At 42.5% G+C, this 18,540-nt stretch overlaps 1 protein-coding gene across 3 annotated transcripts in view; it reads right to left on the bottom strand.

Moving 5' to 3' along the window:
- Positions 1-18,540, bottom strand: part of LOC119017139 (retinoic acid receptor beta-like) — a 246,919-nt gene that overhangs the window by 76,654 nt on the left and 151,725 nt on the right. The window lies entirely within an intron of this gene.

The following is an 18,540-nucleotide window of genomic DNA, read 5'->3' as shown; positions in this document are numbered from 1 at the left end:
ACCGGTGCAGCTTTGCAGGCCTTTACGGCACAGGTAGTCCAGAAAATTCACAGACCAATTGCATGTCTTGTAAATCACTAATGTGACGCTACTCAGCTAATCAAATCTGCGTATTGTATTTGTATTGTAATTCTCTAATTTTTGTCGATTAAAACGTGACAAATTGCCTATAAGCTTTAATAATAAAGCTCAAAAGTCTCAGTACTGACTGGTTCTGGTATGCTATACATGTCCTAAAGTTGGAAATGCATAAAGTACATACTAACAATAAGTTATGTATTCTACCATACAAATAGTACTTGAGTAAATGTCTGACAGTATCTGATATTAAAATGTACTTAATTAAAAAAAAGGACAAGTAAAAGTGAATTATACATGTTAACATATATATTTATACTGTATCGGATAACCAGCATTTTTCAGAATCAGTGTTCTTCTGATTGATGACAGAATACATTATTTTAAAAATGTTGTACTTTGGCTTTGATGCAGCATACATAATATTAAATAACTAGTAGCCACAATTATCAAATAAGTGTAGTGGGAATAAAATGCAATATTTTCCTCCAAAATGTAACACCACAAATTGTACATGAGTACATTACTTGAGTAAATGTACTTTACATGCCATTACTAGGAAAGGAACAGCCACATTTGATTTAAGAGGTCCTGGAATCACCACATCTAATACTAGATGAAATTAAAAGACAATATTTGGTGAAATGTTACATTTGGCATTAACGTTTGCAACTAGCTCAGCTATACATTTTGATGTGAAAAATATTGGGAGCTCTGATGTTTATCTTATCCTTATTACAATGCTGGTTATTGAGCTATTACTAACCTATGTAATACACAATATATTTCATAGGTGATTTTATTGCTAATTTAATTTGGAATCAGCGTGTTAGACAATACAAAGCTCATGTCATGGAAAACTGGACTGTGTTATAATATAATAATGACAGGAGTGTCCAAGTGTCTTGGATGGACAAATTTTGGTAGCAACAGATACAACCTGTTATTCACACTATTGAACACATTTTTAAGCAAAGAATGCATATGAGCCTTCAAAATGTTTAACTGCTATTTCAAACAAATGTGTCTAATAACAAACACTCAAAACATGTCTAAACAATCTTCATCCTCCTCCACTTCCTCTACAGAATCCCCACATCAATAACAGGTCACATTAGTAGGGATCACAATGAGTGCTCAACAATTACTAGGAAATAACTACAACTACAAATGTAAGTTTTTAGGTGATGCGTAGCCTGTCGTATCCATATTTTATGTCTCTCACGCTAGGGTCAATAATAGCTGAGAATGGTTTGTAGTGCTTTTAAACATAAAATAAATTTTTTGCAGAAATTTCTGTACTGTCTCATTGTATATTTAGAAATCTGCATTAATGACACACAGCTAACTGCAGTTATTACAGCCAACTAGGTGGCCAAACACAAGTGTTTTTTCAAGGACACCCTAAGAGGACACTTTTCTCAGGAAGTCAGACCAATCCCCATCCATGATTGTGGTGGCTAAAACAGGCACACCAACCCTTACCAAGTGGATTTTGTGCCAAAATCTAACCTGAGCATGTCCTGAAAATTCAACCTGAACAGACATAAATTTGTGACATAAACGATCAGTTTTTTATCTAAAAAACATACTTAGTCAACATTTATTCTGGCAGTTGGATGAGTCTGATATGTTAGCAAAAATTTTTATTGACACATCCAGCAGATGCAGAGCAACATTAGCATCATGTTTCCAAATGACATAGTCCAAAATTCACTCTGTGTTAGCTGGTTAGGCTAAGGGTTGTCTGGCCGACATGACATATCCAGCCGTCCTCCTCTCCTGCAGGGGCAGGATTTTTCTTTGTGGACAAGAAGGACAAGACTCTTTGTCCATGCATTGCATTTTTCACTAAACTAGACCTTTGCAATGCTTATCACCTTGTGAGAATAAGAGAAGGGGATGAATGGAAAACTGCTTTCAACTGCTTTGGACATTAAGAGTACCTGGTAATACCTTTTGGACTGACTAATGCTCCAGCTGTGTTCCAGGCATTAGTTAATGATATTCTCCATGACATGCTTGATAAATTTGTATTTGTGTACTTGGATGATATCCTTATCTTCTCTGCTGATGAACAGACGCACACGTCTTGAAAAACAGCTTTTTGTAAAAGCTGAGAAGTGTGAATTTCATGTGTCCTCTGTGTCATTTTTGGGTTTTGTGGTGTCAGGGGACAGCATTCAGCTGGACCCGGCCAAGGTCAGTGCCCTAGCCGTAAGCTAGTTCAATGATCCCTGGGGTTTGCTAACTTTTATAGATGATTCATTCATAACTTCAGTGCTATTGCTGCCCCTCTGCATGATCTAACCTCTCCCCAGGTCCCATTCCAGTGGAGCCTCCAGGCGGACCTCGCCTTTTGTAAGCTAAGAGAGAGCTTCACCTCAGCACCCATCCTCACACTTCCAGGCACCAGTCGCCAATTTGTGGCCTCTCTCAGTGGTCCCAGGCCAATAACAAGCTGCACCCCTTCACCTTTCTGTCCAGAAGACTCTTTTTGGTAGTCAAGGTCGTGCTGGAGGAATGGCGTCACTGGTTGGAGGGAGCTAAACACCCATTCTTAGTTTGGACATACCGTAAGAACTTGGAGTACATTTGGTCTGTTAAGCGTCTCAACTCCAGACAAGCCAGGCGGGCATTGTTTTTTAACCAATTTGATTTTTCACTGTTGACCTGGTTCCAAGAATGTCAAGCCAGATGCCCTGTCCCGCCTGTTCGACCTGGACTCCAGCCCAAAGACCCCCAGCTGTATCCTGCCCTCGTCCTGCACAGTGGGGGCTGTCACCTGGGGAATCGAAGAAAAGGGCAGACAAGCAAATAATGACACGGTGCTACCTGACGGTTGCCCCCAGAACCGTTTGTTTGTGCCTGCCTCTCTTTGTTCACAGGTGATCTGGGCCCACACCTCTCTCCTGTCCTGTCTCGCAGGAACTAAAAGAACTTGTTTTGTGATCAGACGATGATTCTGGTGGCCCGCGATGGACAAGGAGGTGGGCAAAAACGTGGCCGCCTGTACAGTGTGCGCCAGAAACACCCCCGGCACCCCCCAGCAGGGCTCCTACGCCCCCTTCCAGTGCCTCATTGCCCCTGGTCTGGTCTCCCTGGACTTTGTAACCAGTTCACCTTTATCAGAAGGTAACACAACCATCCTTGAAGTTGTGGATAGATTTTCAATGATGGTTAACTTTGTTCCTCTTCCTAAGCTGCCCTCCACCAAGGAAATGGCAAAGGTAATGTTGCGCCATGTTTTCAGACTAAATGAGTTCCCAAAGATGTGGTGTTAGACTGGGGGCCACCTCCTGCTTTTGGAAAGCCTTCTGTTCCCTCCTGGGCGCAACAGTCAGCCTCACATCTGGGTACCATCCCCAGGCCGGCCAGACTGAGTGTTTGAACCAGGAGCTGGAGACCAGCCTACGTTGTCTGGTATCACAGAATCCAGCCACATGGAGCAGACATCTTATATGGGTAGAATATGCACACAACACCTTGCCCTGTTCTTCCTCCGGTCTTTACCCCTTCCAGTGTGCCTATGGTTATCAACCATCGTCAGGTGCCGTCCCTAGAGGAGAGGTACTGTCATGTCTGGGTCCATGTTATTGTTTTGTTCCTGTTCTTGCTTTGTGTTTCACCTCTGCTCTCGTTCCAGATCTCTCTCCCCTGCATGTGTGGTTTCGTCCTCCTCCCTGATTGTCTGTCTCCGCCCTGATCACCTTCACCTGGTGCTTTTGTGTGATCATGTTTGTGTATATCGTCCCTGTGTTTCCCCTGTCCTTTGCCAGTTTGTCTTCTTGTCCCTGTGCAGAAACATCCCAGCCTTTTTGTTCCTAGCGTCTACTTGTGATTCCTGGTTTTTAATTCAGCCTGTGTTTCCCTCGACCTTGCATCTGCCTATCCCTGCCAGATTTGTTTGCCTTCGCCGACTGACTACCTGTGTATGACTTTCTGCCTCTGCCTGATCCCTGTCTGTTATATTTGCCACCCCTGCTGGACTTCCCATGTACCGAACCTGCTTTCTAGTAAAGACTGTTTCCCTGTACTACTCTGGACCCAATAGCACGACACAACACAATCTATTGTTGTGGTTTTCCTGGTCGTGACACCAGATAGTTATAAACTTTGTCCAACCAGTGAGACTGAACCGAAACAATCAGCTAAAAGACACAGAACTGATGGGAACTGCAGAGTTAGACAATCATTAGTGTGAATGCTGAAGGCATTCATTAGTGTGAATGCTGAAGGCATGTTCTTCTGGAATTTAAAAAAAACTATTGTTTTAAAGTTTTTATTCTTCTTCCGTACGTTTTTCGGCACGCTTCTTCTCCTACAGTTCTTGAGCTATTGAAACCATTCAAGTATCAAAATGTGCAGCTTTTTAAGGAAATGTGAGCTTCTATTTTTCTTTCTTCTACCTTTCATAATTTTGGAAATATTAAGTTTTTTATGCAAAATTGCCCATTCATCCTTATGGGGATTTTTTCAAAATTCATTCTCAACTTCAGCAAACGTTCATCTATTGAAACCATTCAGCAATTAAAACGTTCAGCTTTTTAAGCTCTTTCGCTATTCTGCTTTTCTGCTTTTCAGCTTTACAACTTTTTCATGAATTCAGCTTTTTATGAAAACAATTTAACATTGCCGCAAATGGGAAAAGCTTCAAATCCTCTTCAAAAATCCTCGGCTTTCAACCTCTTCTTCTCCCTCATGCTTTGAGCTAGAGACACCATTCCCAACCTTCAAATATTGGGCTTGTATTCAGTTTTTAAAAATATTGTACGGTTTTGAACTAATCACAGTTTTAGTTTGAAGAACTTTTAGCCCGTCTTCTGACTTTATAATGGGTGTGTAGTGCGTGAGCTAGAGTGCGTGACATCATCAACTGCTGCACCCCAGAGTGTAGAGCAGCTCCAAAAGTGAGAAATTCTCTTCAGCTTGATTTAGATCCCAAACCTTTTACTCAACATAGACAATGTATACATAGAAATGGAGGAAAACTTTCAGATGATAGTCTCATTTTAGATGTACGAGTTACAGTTTTGGATGTGGAAGCCCTGGAGTGACAAAAAGTGAAACAGTGGCCCTTAAGCCCCAATATTAATTTTGAGCCTAAAGTTCTAGAGGACAGCAGATGGTACCTGATTTGTCTCTCGCGTTTGTGCCCTCATTTCTCACTTTCCAGAAATAAAAACCAGATGACCGAGTTCAGCAATATCTCCTCTCACTCACCATATAGATGTTTTGACCCTAACTATTAATCTTTTTTCTAAAATTGCAGGGGTTTGTGAGGCATTTTCCCATTCATTCTTATGGGGACATTTTCATCTCTGTCTCTTACTTCTCCAGCGTATGTATCTGTAGAATGCGTGTGTATTGCATCAGCTAGAGTGAGTGACACAATCACTTGATTGGAGAGCAGCTGGAACACTGGAGAAAGAATTCTCTTCAGCTGGATTTGAATCCAACATCTTTTACTTTACATAGATGATGCAGCCATTTAAAGCTCTTTCTGCCTTTAACTTTCAACCGATTCAGTGTTTTTTCACCTTTTTAAGTTCTTTCTGCTTTTAACTTTCCACCGTTCCAGTCTTTTTTCACATTTTTAACCTCTTTCTGCCCTCTTGCTCTACACCTTTTTAGCCTTTTCAGATGTTCATCTTTCTGCCTTTTCAACTCCTTTAAACATTCCACTTCATGTTCAGCTTTGAACGGAAAGATCAAAATCAAAATGATGTTTCCCCATCTACAAGAGACATCTATGAACAAAACAATACAAAAAAGTAGATGTAAATGCAATTTTGACAGTTTTCATTGGAGTTCAAAGAGAAAAATAGCATATAAGGAGGTACTCCAAATGTTTTTGGTATTTTAAAAAATATTTTCAAATGTTTTTTCTCCCAGTTTTTTTTAGAGTTGGTCTCTGGAAAAGTAAAAGTTTCACAACGACTGCATGATTTTGTATTTTGTTTTTTGTTATCTGAAATTTCATGGGTGGGATGTAAAATGTCCTCCAATTTTGGAATGGGCCTTCTGGTATGTTTATGAAAAACTGAACTACAAGCAAGATTGTTGCTTTCCTTGCTAGCTATAAGCTACCACTATTATCAGTACAGTTGGAATGATGACAAATGGCAAAAAAATAAAAATCCCAACCCAAGTGCTCAAATGTGCTGGAATAACAAATAATGTACATTTATTGAACAATGATTTTGGTGACAATGATGTTACTTCCTGCACCACATCAGAATAAGATTCAAACATTACCACTATAACAACATCTACTATACAAGGTACTTTTTTTCTGAATATTTATTTGCAATGGATAAGAATCATGACAAGTAAGCTGACCATTCCAAAATTACAACTTAAAGATGCAATATGTAAGAATAAGAAACCTGTCAAATTCAAACTCAAATGAGCAGCAGCATATTGCTAAATTATAAGCATAATCTCATACTGATGCTAACTGTGGCTGCTGTCGGAATGGGCTTATTGGAGTCAATAAGAAAAAAGGGAATTTCCCCCATTCTCATCAGAGGCCCTGTAGGGGAATTTAGCTTGAGGATATCAAGAAATCATCTTCCGTGACTCCTCTGCCGAGGTGTGAAACAGCATAACAGAAGGGAATCATCGCCCCCTGGGCCTAACAGAGCATGAAGTGGACCTGTGCTATAAATGCTGATGCAATCAAAGGATGCCAGTAACCTGTGAAATGCAAACTTTCCTATGCATGACAGTGGAGCAGGGGGATGTTAGGGCACTGACAGCTGTGAAGTCGCTGGGTTTTGTGAAAAGAGTATCTGAAAACTGGTATCATAGTCAAAAGTAACATATATGTTATTGTGGATTGAGGTACTGCATCTTTTTTTTGTTTTGTTTTTATCTTTTTTGTTTTAAATAAATTCTCAGATGTTCTTAAGCTTTATGAATGATGCTAAAAAGCTTTGTTGCCCTGTTATAGGCTGGAACACCTACAGTATAGGAATAAACAATATTCAGATCAAAGCTGCTGAGCAGCTCAAACTGAGATAATTGATCATCTCCACATTATACTGATAACAATAAAGCCATTACAATGATAATACATTACAGCTGGTGACAAGATAAGATCTTATTCGACAGATACAGTGTTTGCCCACACATATTAATTGGTCACCTTTCTTTAACTCTACATTCTACCATATGATATGCAGACTACTGTATATTCATTATGAGTGAGTTTACAGGCTATTTTTGCTAACAATATACTGCATCTTTCAGTGAAAAGAACATAATAATTGTCTGTAACCCCTATCCCTTTATCGCTTTTCATGGTACCCCCCACCCCCATGGGGGTGTAGCTGCTGGAGCCAATGCCACCTCTGGGTGAGGGCAGGGTACTCCCTGGACAAGTCGCCAGCTCATCACAGGGCCCTCACTGATGAGCACTCTGGATGTTCAGTGTCTTGCTCATGGACACTTCGACATGCAGCTCAGCCCAGCCCAAATTTGAACCGGCGACCTTCCGATCACTAGCCAACCTGCTGTACCCGCTGAGCTACAGTGACCTGTGAATTTCTCCCAATGGGGATCAATAAAGGAACATCTTATCTTATCTTATCTTATCTTATCTTATCTATCTCAGAGGAAGTTAAAAGGCCATGCTACAAAGAACACTTGAGTCACACAACTTTCTGTAATCAACAACATTGATTGTTCAAATCACTTTCAAAATTATTTTTATGGAATTTTCCTTTAATGCATGTTTATAACAACTGTCGGGACACAACGGATTTAATCCAATACATCAAAAGATAAATAAATAAAAATCAATAAATACAAGGGTAACAACAATACCAAGATTATATCGAATGAAAATATACCAATCAATGCAAGTAGAATAAAATAACCATCTGAGAAAAACAGAAAAAAATTAAATTGAAATAGAAGTACAACAGAAAAAAGAAAAGAGACAAACAAAAAAGGGACAATGAGACACATACACACATTTGTAATACTTAAAGAGGGCATATTAATTGAAATTATATATTCATAAACTCTGGCCAGCCTCCCCCTTTGAGAGTGTAAAAGCATGTCAATAATATGATCAAGATGAGTTTAAGGTGGGAGAGAGGGAAAATCTTGCTAATAAAATCCCTGAAAAAAGTGAAAAAAGTGAAAACTGAAACTGAAAAAAAGGAGACCATTGCAGATCAAATGTTTCTTTAAGTTGTGTGAAACTGGCAAAAACACCACAGTTTCAGAATTCTTAGAGAATGCCACACAACAACATTATGTCTGGGGATTGAAACTGGGAGCAGGAGCAATGCCCCTTAGAGAGCAAGAGAGGGAGTACGGATGGCTAAAGGAGGCCTCGATATTGACCCACGCTGGACAGTTTACATGGGCAGATGATAAAAGCCAGAAACACATGTTGGTCAAGTTCGACGCCCAGTAGTATAGTTAGAAATTAGAGGCAGAAAGGCTGCCAAGCTGCTTAGGTCTCTCAAGGAACTCTTTATGTGTACGTGCATGTTTACCCCCCAAGATAAAGTCAGAAATAAGTAGTTGTAAAGTTTTAAAGAATGAGCGAGTAATAAAAATGAGGAGACATTAAAATGAATAAATAAATTTAGGGAGAATGTTCATCTTCACAGAATTAAGTTTGCCAATCAAAGAAAGAGGAAGGACTGAACCATTGTGCAAAGTCAGCTTTACTGCACTCAAGAGGAGGAGCAAAATTAGTCTGAAATCATTTTGAGTATGTCTGAGAGATAGTCACACCAAGATATTTAAATGAGTCCTTTACAATCTTAAATGGTATGTCAATTGGCCAAGGGGTGTTATGGGAAAATATTTGCTCTTATGCAAATTAAGTTTGTGCCCTGAGATGGCCCCGAAAGAACTGAGAAGAGATCAGATGTGAGGGAGAGTGGTATCATGGTTAGAGAGAAAAAGAAGGAGGTCATCGCAAAGAGGGAAATCTTATGCGCCTGACCGCCCCAAATACAGTAATTCCCTCTATCCTATCATTCTGTCTCAAAGCTATGGCAAGAGGCTCAATAGTAATCAAAAACAAGAGCAGACTTAAAGGACACCCCTGTTTTGTGCCTCTACCTCGATGGAAATAGTCGGACACTTGATAATTACTAAGTACAGAAGCCATGGGTAATGCATATAAAAGCCTGGTCCAAGAAATGAATGGGGAGGGTGTTTGCTTGGCGGGATTTAAGTAGTGATTCCTCTGCGCGCTGAGTTGTTAAGAGGTCAAACTCTGTTTGTAAGGCGATCCCATCTTTAGGGGCTCAGGAGTAGGGTTTACTACATATTGCTGATCTAGTCGGAGAATGGAGGAAGTGAGGTCAGAGATTCTACTTTTCCAAAGCTTATTTACATGGGATGAATACAAAATTATCTGTCCTCACAGAAAAGCCTTCAAAGCTCCGCAGTGGATGGATGAATAAGTATCAGCCACAGGATTAGTCAAAAGAAATGTGTCAATTTGGTTTGAGACCCAGGTGACAAACTCAGGGTTGGAGAAGAGAAGAGGGTTTAAGTGCTACGACCTGTTTGGGGGTCTTTCCTGTAAAGCAAGCTCAAGTTTGAGTGATGAGTGGTCCGAAACAACAGTATCTTGATATTCACAAGCTCTAATTGAATCTAATTGAAGTAAAATAGCATCAATAAAGAAATGATCAATCCATGAAAATTAATTATGTACAGAAGAAAAGAGAGAGGAGGATATGGAGTTAGGGAATTTGAAACGCCAAGGGTCCACTTAATAGTAGGTCTCCAAGAATGATTTAACTACCTTTGATGATTTAGAGACAGGATATGGTTTATTGGATGAGCCATGATGGGCAGGGTCTAGAACTAGCATAGATGACAACCAGTGCAAGGTCTGTAGCATACAGGATGCCAAAGACCATCACATAATTACCATAAGGGTCAGAAATGGAGCTTGATATGGCAAAAAGAACATCTTCATGGATAAGGATTGCAGTACCTCTGCTTTTAGAATGAAAGTTAGAGTGAAACATTCTCCACCCACCCCCTTTCTGATCCTAAAGTGGTGTAATGTATGAAGATGTGTTTCTTGCAAAAAAGTAGTGCCTGTTTCCAGGTGTTCAAGATAGTCAAGTGCTTTGTTTTCACAGGATTGTTTGGACCGTTTATGTTCCAGCTCACCAGATTTGTTTGTAATTTCCTAGAGAGAGTGATTGTTGGTATAAATACCATTCACCAAGGTGAGGAAGCAGCGGCAACTGTACCTGTGGGGTGGGACCGGGTGGGGAGGGGTGGACAGAGACACAACTACAAGGAACATAAAAGAAAAAGGAAAAAAAATAAAAATAACAAAGTGAAAAAACAGATATAAGGAGAATCAAACCCAAAAAAACCTGACTAAACCGGTGGCAAAGAAAAGAGAAAAAAAAACACTTGCAAAAAAATAAGATAAATAAAAACACTTCTCCCAGCATGAGCCAATAAAAGTAAAATGCATTTAACTTATAGCTGCCAATCACAGATAAGCTTTTTTCCCCCTCCCTCCCCCTCCCCACTCCATTTCTCCTCTTTTCCCCCTCTCACATACACATACGTGACAGTACCACAAAGAGAGTCCACATTAACATGAAACCAAGACAGCTCGACTTGCAGTCTCTTTAACTAGGGACTGTCACATCGCGGTGAGGGATGTCCTGTCTTGTTGTTTTGTCTTGTGAAATTCATGTTTTATTTTGAAAAGTAACTCTCCTCTCGTTTCAGGTCACTTGCCCTTCCTCTTGTGTCCCTGGTCTGATGTCATCCCGGATCCATGATTGTTATTGATTGTTTTCACCTGTGTTCACCTCCCCCATGTGTATATACTCCTTGTCTTTCCCTGTCTGCGTCGCAGAAGTATTTCGTCCTTTGTCGTATATTGAGGCCCTGAATCACAGTCTTGCCATTTGTTCCCAAGCTAAGTATTGTTCATGTTTCATTTTCTGTGTTGTTCCTCCTTAGGTGAGTGATTTTGAGTTGTATTTTTCTGGTTAGTATTTTGGTTTTCTCAAGTTGATTTTTGTTTTTTTCATTTTGTTTTCCTCCTTGTGGAGCGCCTTTTGTTGTATTTTTTCATAGTCTCAGAGTAGAATTTTTCATAGCCTGTATTTTGTCCTCTTCAGAGCGATTTTGTTTTCTAGCTTAAGTTTTATAGATAAGATTTCCAGATAGTATAGCGTTTTTGGTTCTGAATGTTGTCCTTTGTGTATTCCAAGAGTTTCATATCTGATTTATTTGTCATTCACGCTAACAAGTTGCAATCAGTAAAATAAAACTTGACATTACTGCTGCTATTCTGCGTCTGAGTCCTCTCTCTCTTGTCAAGCCTGACAGTATACTTCTGCCAGACATGGACTCAGCAGAAGCAGAGCGACTCTCTGAGGTACTGCGAACCCAAGAGGCCCGCCTGAACCGCCAGGAGGAGTTCCAGACCCCCATGGCCGCCAACATGAGTCAACTATCCTCCCAACTACAAGAACTTCTGGGTCAGCTCTGTCGACCAAGCCCTGCAGCGCCAACTCCGCCTACTACCACTTCCCCGGAAACAAATACCCACTCCGGAGGAGCCTCATGTAAGCTGGCGCCACCAGTTCCGTATCATGGAGAACCCGGGTTATGCAAGACGTTCCTGATCGACTGCTCAATTCATTTTGAGCTCATGCCTCAGCCTTCACCATTTCCCATCTAGCAGGTTGGGCCAAAGCTTGGGCGTCCACCGAATGGAGCCGAGGATCCGAGGATCCGAGGATCCGCGGTGTGTGACACCATAGCGGGTTTCCAAGCTGCATTAACCAAAACATTTGATCCCGTAAGCGCCAGCCGAGAGAAAGCCCACGAATTGAAAATTCATTACATTGAAACAGGGCAAAGACTCCGTGTGTGACTACACTATCCACTTCCGCACACTGGCCACCGAGAGTGGGTGGAATAACACCGCTCTATACAACATTTTTCTGAAAGGACTGTCACCCGATATTCAAGACCTGCTCGTACCCCTGGACACCCTCATTGCTCTCGCCATCCGAACCGACAACCGATGGAGTCAGCTCAAACGACAGCGCGAGCCGAAACAAGGAGTACGAGGGGGAGCGATTTCCGCGCCGGACCCAAGATGGCGGACATCCCCTTCAACTACATTGGAGAAACCTCCCAGCCGACCACCCGCACACGAAGAAGAACCCATGCAGCTAGGTAGACCTTGTCAGCTCCTGTCCTACTAAGAAAACGCCAGCGGTGAGTCCTAATCAGGTCGCTAAGACTGACTTTCGCACCCTCACTCGAGTCACATTGAACTCACTTCATGTCATGAACGTATTGATTGATTCCGGAGCTGACGAGAGCCTAATGGACTGGGGTCTGGCGAAGAAATTACAAATTGAGAGCAAACCACTGGCCAGACCCATTCAAGCTTGTTCACTCAACGGCAAAGAAATCTTTTCCATCACTCATGTAACCAGACCAGTTAAAATGTCAGTTGGGGAACATCACGAAATGATTCAGTTTCACCTTTTCACTTCCTTGTCACACTCGCTGATTCTGGGACAACCGTGGCTTTATGAACACAATCCGTATATTAACTGGAAGAACGGTCAGATCAGAGGGTGGGGAGAAGAGTGCATGAAAAGATGTCATTTGGAACGAGTTGCTGATTTTAACCTGTTCTCAGCTAATCCTGTCGCAGATCCCGATTACCCGGACCTGACCACGGTTCCGCCATATTATCACCCCCTCAAAGAAGTTTTTAACAAGTCTAAAGCTTTGTCTCTTTCTCCACACCGCCCTTACGATTGCGCCATTGACCTAATTCCGGGGTCCACCATTCCCAAAGGACGTCTTTATTCCATTTCGGGCCCAGAACGAAAAGCCATGAATGATTACATCTCCGCCTCCCTGAAGGCGGGGCTCATTCGTCCATCATCGTCACCTGCTGGAGCCAGTTTCTTCTTCGTGGGAAAGAAGGACGGTTCCCTACGTCCCTGCATCGACTACAGCCCACTGAACGACATAACGATCAAGAACCGATATCCACTCCCACTCATGACCTCGGTGTTCGACCAACTTCAACAGGCAAAGATTTTTACCAAACTTGATCTTAGGAATGCCTATCATCTGGTCTGCATTAGAGAGGGGGACGAGTGGAAGACCGGCTTCAACACCCCTAGTGGACACTATGAGTACTGTGTAATGCCTTTTGGTTAACTAATGCTCCTGCTGTCTTTCAGGCCATGATCGATGACATCCTGAGAGACTTCATAGACCAGTTCGTGTATGTCTACCTGGATGACATTCTATTATACTCTCCTGACCTGGCAACACACCAGGATCAAGTCACCCAGGTTTTTAAGAGACTATTGGACAATCATTTATATGTCAAAGCCAAAAAAAGTGTTTTCCATGCCGATACTGTCTCCTTCCTGGGCTTCATTGTAGCCCCTGGAAGGGTTCAGATGGATCCGGCTAAAGTTAGTGCTGTGGCAGAATGGCCCACTCCCGACAGCCGCAAAAAGGTTCAGCAGTTCTTAGGATTTGCGAACTTTTACAGGCGGTTTGTCAGGGGCTTCAGCACAATAGTGGCTCCTCTCCATGCTCTCACTTCCACCCAGGTTTCGTTTCGCTGGTTCCCTGAGGCTGAAAAGGCATTTCAAGAACTCAAGCTTCGATTTACCACGGCCCCCATCCTCACCTTGCCGGACCCTCAGCGTCAATTCATGGTGGAAGTAGACGCCTCCAATGACGGGGTAGGAGCCGTCCTCTCTCAGCGCTCTGAAAAAGACGACAAGATGCATCCGTGTGCGTTCCTGTCGAGGAGGCTGTCCCCAGCAGAACGCAACTATGACGTCGGCAACAGAGAGCTTCTAGCGGTAAAGGTAGCACTAGAAGAATGGAGGCATTGGTTGGAGGGGGCCGAACAACCATTCATTGTCTGGACCGATCATAAAAACCTAGAATTTATCAGAAAAGCCAAACAGCTCAACTCTCGCCAGGCTATCCTTCCACTAAATCGTGTGGTTGGAGTGGTTACTTGGCCTATAGAAAAGGAGGTTAAGCAAGCTAATGGTGGAGCTCCATCACCTAGTGGCTGTCCCAACAACCGTCTGTTCGTCCCCGCTGAGTTATGGCCACAGGTAATCCATTGGGCTCACACCTCGCTGCTTTCCTGCCATCCCGGAGTCAAGAGAACTATGTATGTGATCTCCCGGAGGTTCTGGTGGCCCGCCATGGAATCGGAGGTCGGGGAGTACATCGAGGCTTGTTTGGTCTGCGCACGCAACGAGATGTCTTCTCAGGCTCGCACAGGATTGCTTCAACCACTTCCCATCCCTTCCAGACCATGGTCAGACATTTCCTTGGACTTCGTCACAGGGCTCCCGGTCTCACAAGGAAATACCACCGTATTCACAGTGGTCAACAGGTTCTCCAAGATGGCGAAATTCATCGCCCTCCCCAAGCTACCTACCGCCAAGGAAACAGCGGAGGTAATGATGAACAATGTTTTCCGAGTTCACGGTTTCCCCAAAGACATTGTTTCAGACTGGGGGCCCCAGGTTGTATCCAGTTTCTGGAAGGAATTCTGCAGGCTCATCAGAGCCAGAGCCAGCCTGACATCGGGTTACCATCCTGAAGCTAATGGCCAGACCGAACGCCTCAATCAACAACTGGAAACCAGCCTCCGATGTGTGGTGCATCAGAACCCCTCAACATGGAGCTGGTCTGGGTTGAGTATGCGCACAATTCATTACCCACCTCTGCTACTGGCCTATCTCCATTTCATTGTGCCCTCGGTTATGAACCCCCATTGTTTCCAGACAATGAAATGGAAGTGTCGGTTCCTTCAGCCTATGCCATGGTTTGACGTTGCCGACGCCTCTGGGCCGCCGCCCGACAGGTGCTGATTCGGCAGGGAGATTGAGTTAAAAGAATGGCCGATCGAAAACGAGGTCCTGCTCCTAATTACTAACAAGGCCAGAGAGTATGACTTTTAGCCAAAGATTTAAATCTCAAAGTTCCTTCCAAAAAATTGGCTCCTCGGTTTGTGGGTCCTTTCCCCATCACCAAGATTGTGGGTCCTGCGGCCGTTCGACTACATCTGCCCCGGTCCTTAAGAGTTCATCCGACATTCCATGTAAGCCAAGTCAAACCGGCCAAAGAAAGCAAGATGGTGCCAACCACCACATCCCCACCACCACCCGAGGTCAATGAGGGAGGTCAGGTGTACAAGGCGAAGAGACTGTCGGCAGTTCGCAATCTTGTGTGTCCTTTGTGTATTCCAAGAGTTTCATAGCTGATTTATTTGTCATTCACGCTAACGAGTTGCAATCAGTAAAATAAAACTTGACATTACTGCTGCTATTCTGCGTCTGAATCCTCTCTCTCTTGTCAAGCCTGACAGGGACATCCGAGTCTGTTAAAAAAACAAAGAAAAAGGAGGAGGGAAAAACATCGCACTAAGTTCAAGCTCATCTGAGTTGAAGAAAGTGACATCATCTTACCAGTATCAAAACGAAAAGAACTGTGTGCAGAACTGCATACATGAAAGCAGGTGGCAATTAAGATTAAAAGGTTAAATGTGCCACCGCAATATAGTCCAACATACACTCTCAATAGTTAACGCCGAGTGGGTCACTTTTAACAAACAGTAACATGGCCAACCCAAGTCATTGAAGGGAAATAACCCAATGACAGCTATTTGTGCAGACCGATTGCGGTGGAAGTACAACAGGAAGCTTATACATGTTTTAAGCATACACAACAGTCATGTGTCACAAAACGCCATCTGGATGGTTGGTTAAGCCATGTTAGCTCACTGCTACTGAAAAGTCAAGTCAAGTGTCACCTGCGCTGGTGGAATCACCGGAGGTTGCTGGTGCATGATGGTTAATGAAGCTGAGAGCCTCCGATGGCTCGGTGAAGCTCACCTTCTGGCTGTCCAACATGAAAACCAATTGGGGGGATGGTAGAGATGAAAAGTGACGTTAGCCTGGTGAATTCTGTGTTTCACACCGGTAAATGTAGAGCGGAGCCAGGCCACCTCTGTCAGTGCTGGCCCTGAGTAATTTGATGCCCTAGACAAGCTCTTAGCTGGCGCCCCTTGCATTGCAGTCAATTTCACAATCAATGTTCATACACTCACACAGAAACTGCATGCATGTATTCAAGATTTTATTTCTTTTAAGTCAAAAATATCTCACCAAATAAAAACTGAAGAAAGAAACAAGTGATAAAAATACAATATAAATAAGGCATCAGCCTCGGAGTGGCATCTCTCGCTTATCTATTGTCAGCCGCTTTGCAAAATGACCTCCAACTCCCTCCATGTTGCCATGTGGGTTTTGTGCTCCTGGCTATCCTTTTTCCAGCATTGACTCTTTTCAACAAGACTCTTTTACAAAAGTCATGTTGACACTCTCCCATCTTTGTTTTTGGGAAATGTGTAACTGCTTTTTATTTGAAATGGTCCTACGTAGTCAGTTAGAGGAGATGGCCAGTCAGCAGGGTCTATTGGTGCAGCCTTTAGTCCTGATGATGTGTCACTCTGCTGTGCTGAGGTAGAGGGACAGGAGCACCTGATGCTGTATCACTGGGGTGGTGGTGAAATATTTTAAAAGTGCATCTGAAGATAGAAGAGAAGTGTATGTGACCACTGCATGTTATATTTTAATAGAAATACAAACAAAAAAATAGATGTTTGATGTGTGCCATACATAAGACTATTATGGACTGATGATGAAAATGTGATGAGATTCATTCAACTTTATTATCATTGCATTGCGATTCAGTCAAACCAGAGTGCAAGTGGAGTGCATATATATATTTCACCTGTGAATGATATGGGAAAGCTAAGGTTTGGAGTATTAACAGAAATACACTTTAAGTGCACATTAACACTGATGTAAACTTTAACAAACATAAACTGTGACACAATAAACCAAAGGCTTACAACTACCCTATTACTTATAAAAGGTATGGAAAAGTAAAAGCATTTTAACTGACATAGATGCAGGAAAACACAGCCAACAGGTGAAATAATACCTGAACAGGCCTAGCGTTAACTTTACAAATGTCCCTGATGAATTTAAGATGGAGTAACATTAACACACGTCGACTCAGCTATTTATTGATTATTAAACAATGCTGCTATCTAACAAAGTAAGCTAGCAAGCTAACACTCTGCTCCAACAACGGTAACTACGATCATTAAACTATTCATTTCATTCACTTCATCACATTGACGTTACTGTACCTGTATCTTCTTCACGTCTTCCTCTTCTTTCCTTCTTTTCCTTCACTGGGTGCCGGATGGCCTCAGTCTTTGGGACACTGTAATTCCGCTACAGTATCAGTAAATCTCTCTCTTGGTCTTGGGGTCTCGGTCTGGTCAGATTCAGGCAGCTCGCCTCTCTACTTGCCCCCGTCACAGAGGGCAGGTACAGTGCAACAAGTCAGGAACCCAGAAAAAAAGGCCCCTCCGTTATTTAATAGTCTTTGCTATGAAGTTATGTTGCTGTGGGCTTATATAATATTTTGAAATATTAGTAGTAATGGCACTGGTAAAAAAACTGTATTTTTTAATTTTTTTATTATTATTATTACTATTTTTCTTCTCCCCATTTTCCTCCCCCAGCGGATGACAGCGCCCCTAGCATTTGCCTATACTGCCTATGCCCAGAGCCAGTTCTGACCTCTGGGCTGACATTGGAGAAAAGTGAATCCACTTGTCTCAGTACACAATCAGCCCCTTGTGGTGGCTGGCAAGATGCAGCACCAATTTGTGTACTCTGTAGCTGTGCATCTGAATCAGAAGTGGTGTTGGCTTGGCCTCAGCTGGCGGTTTGGGTGTGTTTGGTGGATGCGATCAATGATGATCATGTGTAATTACTCAAGTAGTTAAGTTGTTTCTTCATGGCCTCGTTTTCCTTTATTAGCCCCCCGAGTTGGTCACAAGGGTCGGATAGAGAATTCTCCACATCTTTTTCCCTTGAACATCAACCATCCGCTGCAGAGCTGCACCACAATAACTGCACCACACTCTTTCTGAAAGTTTGCAAATGACATAAGGTTTTCGTTCCTAAGTTTGTCGATGGTGGCTTGACGGACAGAAGCGGCATCCATACGTGTAGGTGGGGGGTGCTAGCTTAGCCGTAGAATTGGAATTAGCCCTGGAGGAGTACGCATCTTTAGTCTTCTGTCTCATTTCTGGCATATTTCCGGTCTCTCAACTCTCTTACAACTTTGGGATCAAGATAACTTGGTAAAAGTTTGCAAAAGCACCAATAAAATAAATTTCAGTGGGAGCTGCAAGGAAACCATCTAGCACGCTTGCATGCTACACCCAAAGTCTGATTGTTCAAATTACTGTATGTATATAATTGATCCAGCAGATTTGTTCACATTGTCAGAAGACTTATTATAAATTAGTTTCTGAACCAAACTTCATGAAATTATTTT

The sequence above is a fragment of the Acanthopagrus latus genome, chromosome 3 (genome assembly GCF_904848185.1).
Source record: "Acanthopagrus latus isolate v.2019 chromosome 3, fAcaLat1.1, whole genome shotgun sequence".
In the NCBI taxonomy this organism is placed as follows: Eukaryota; Metazoa; Chordata; class Actinopteri; order Spariformes; family Sparidae; genus Acanthopagrus; species Acanthopagrus latus.
This window is presented reverse-complemented; position numbering and strand designations above follow the sequence as displayed.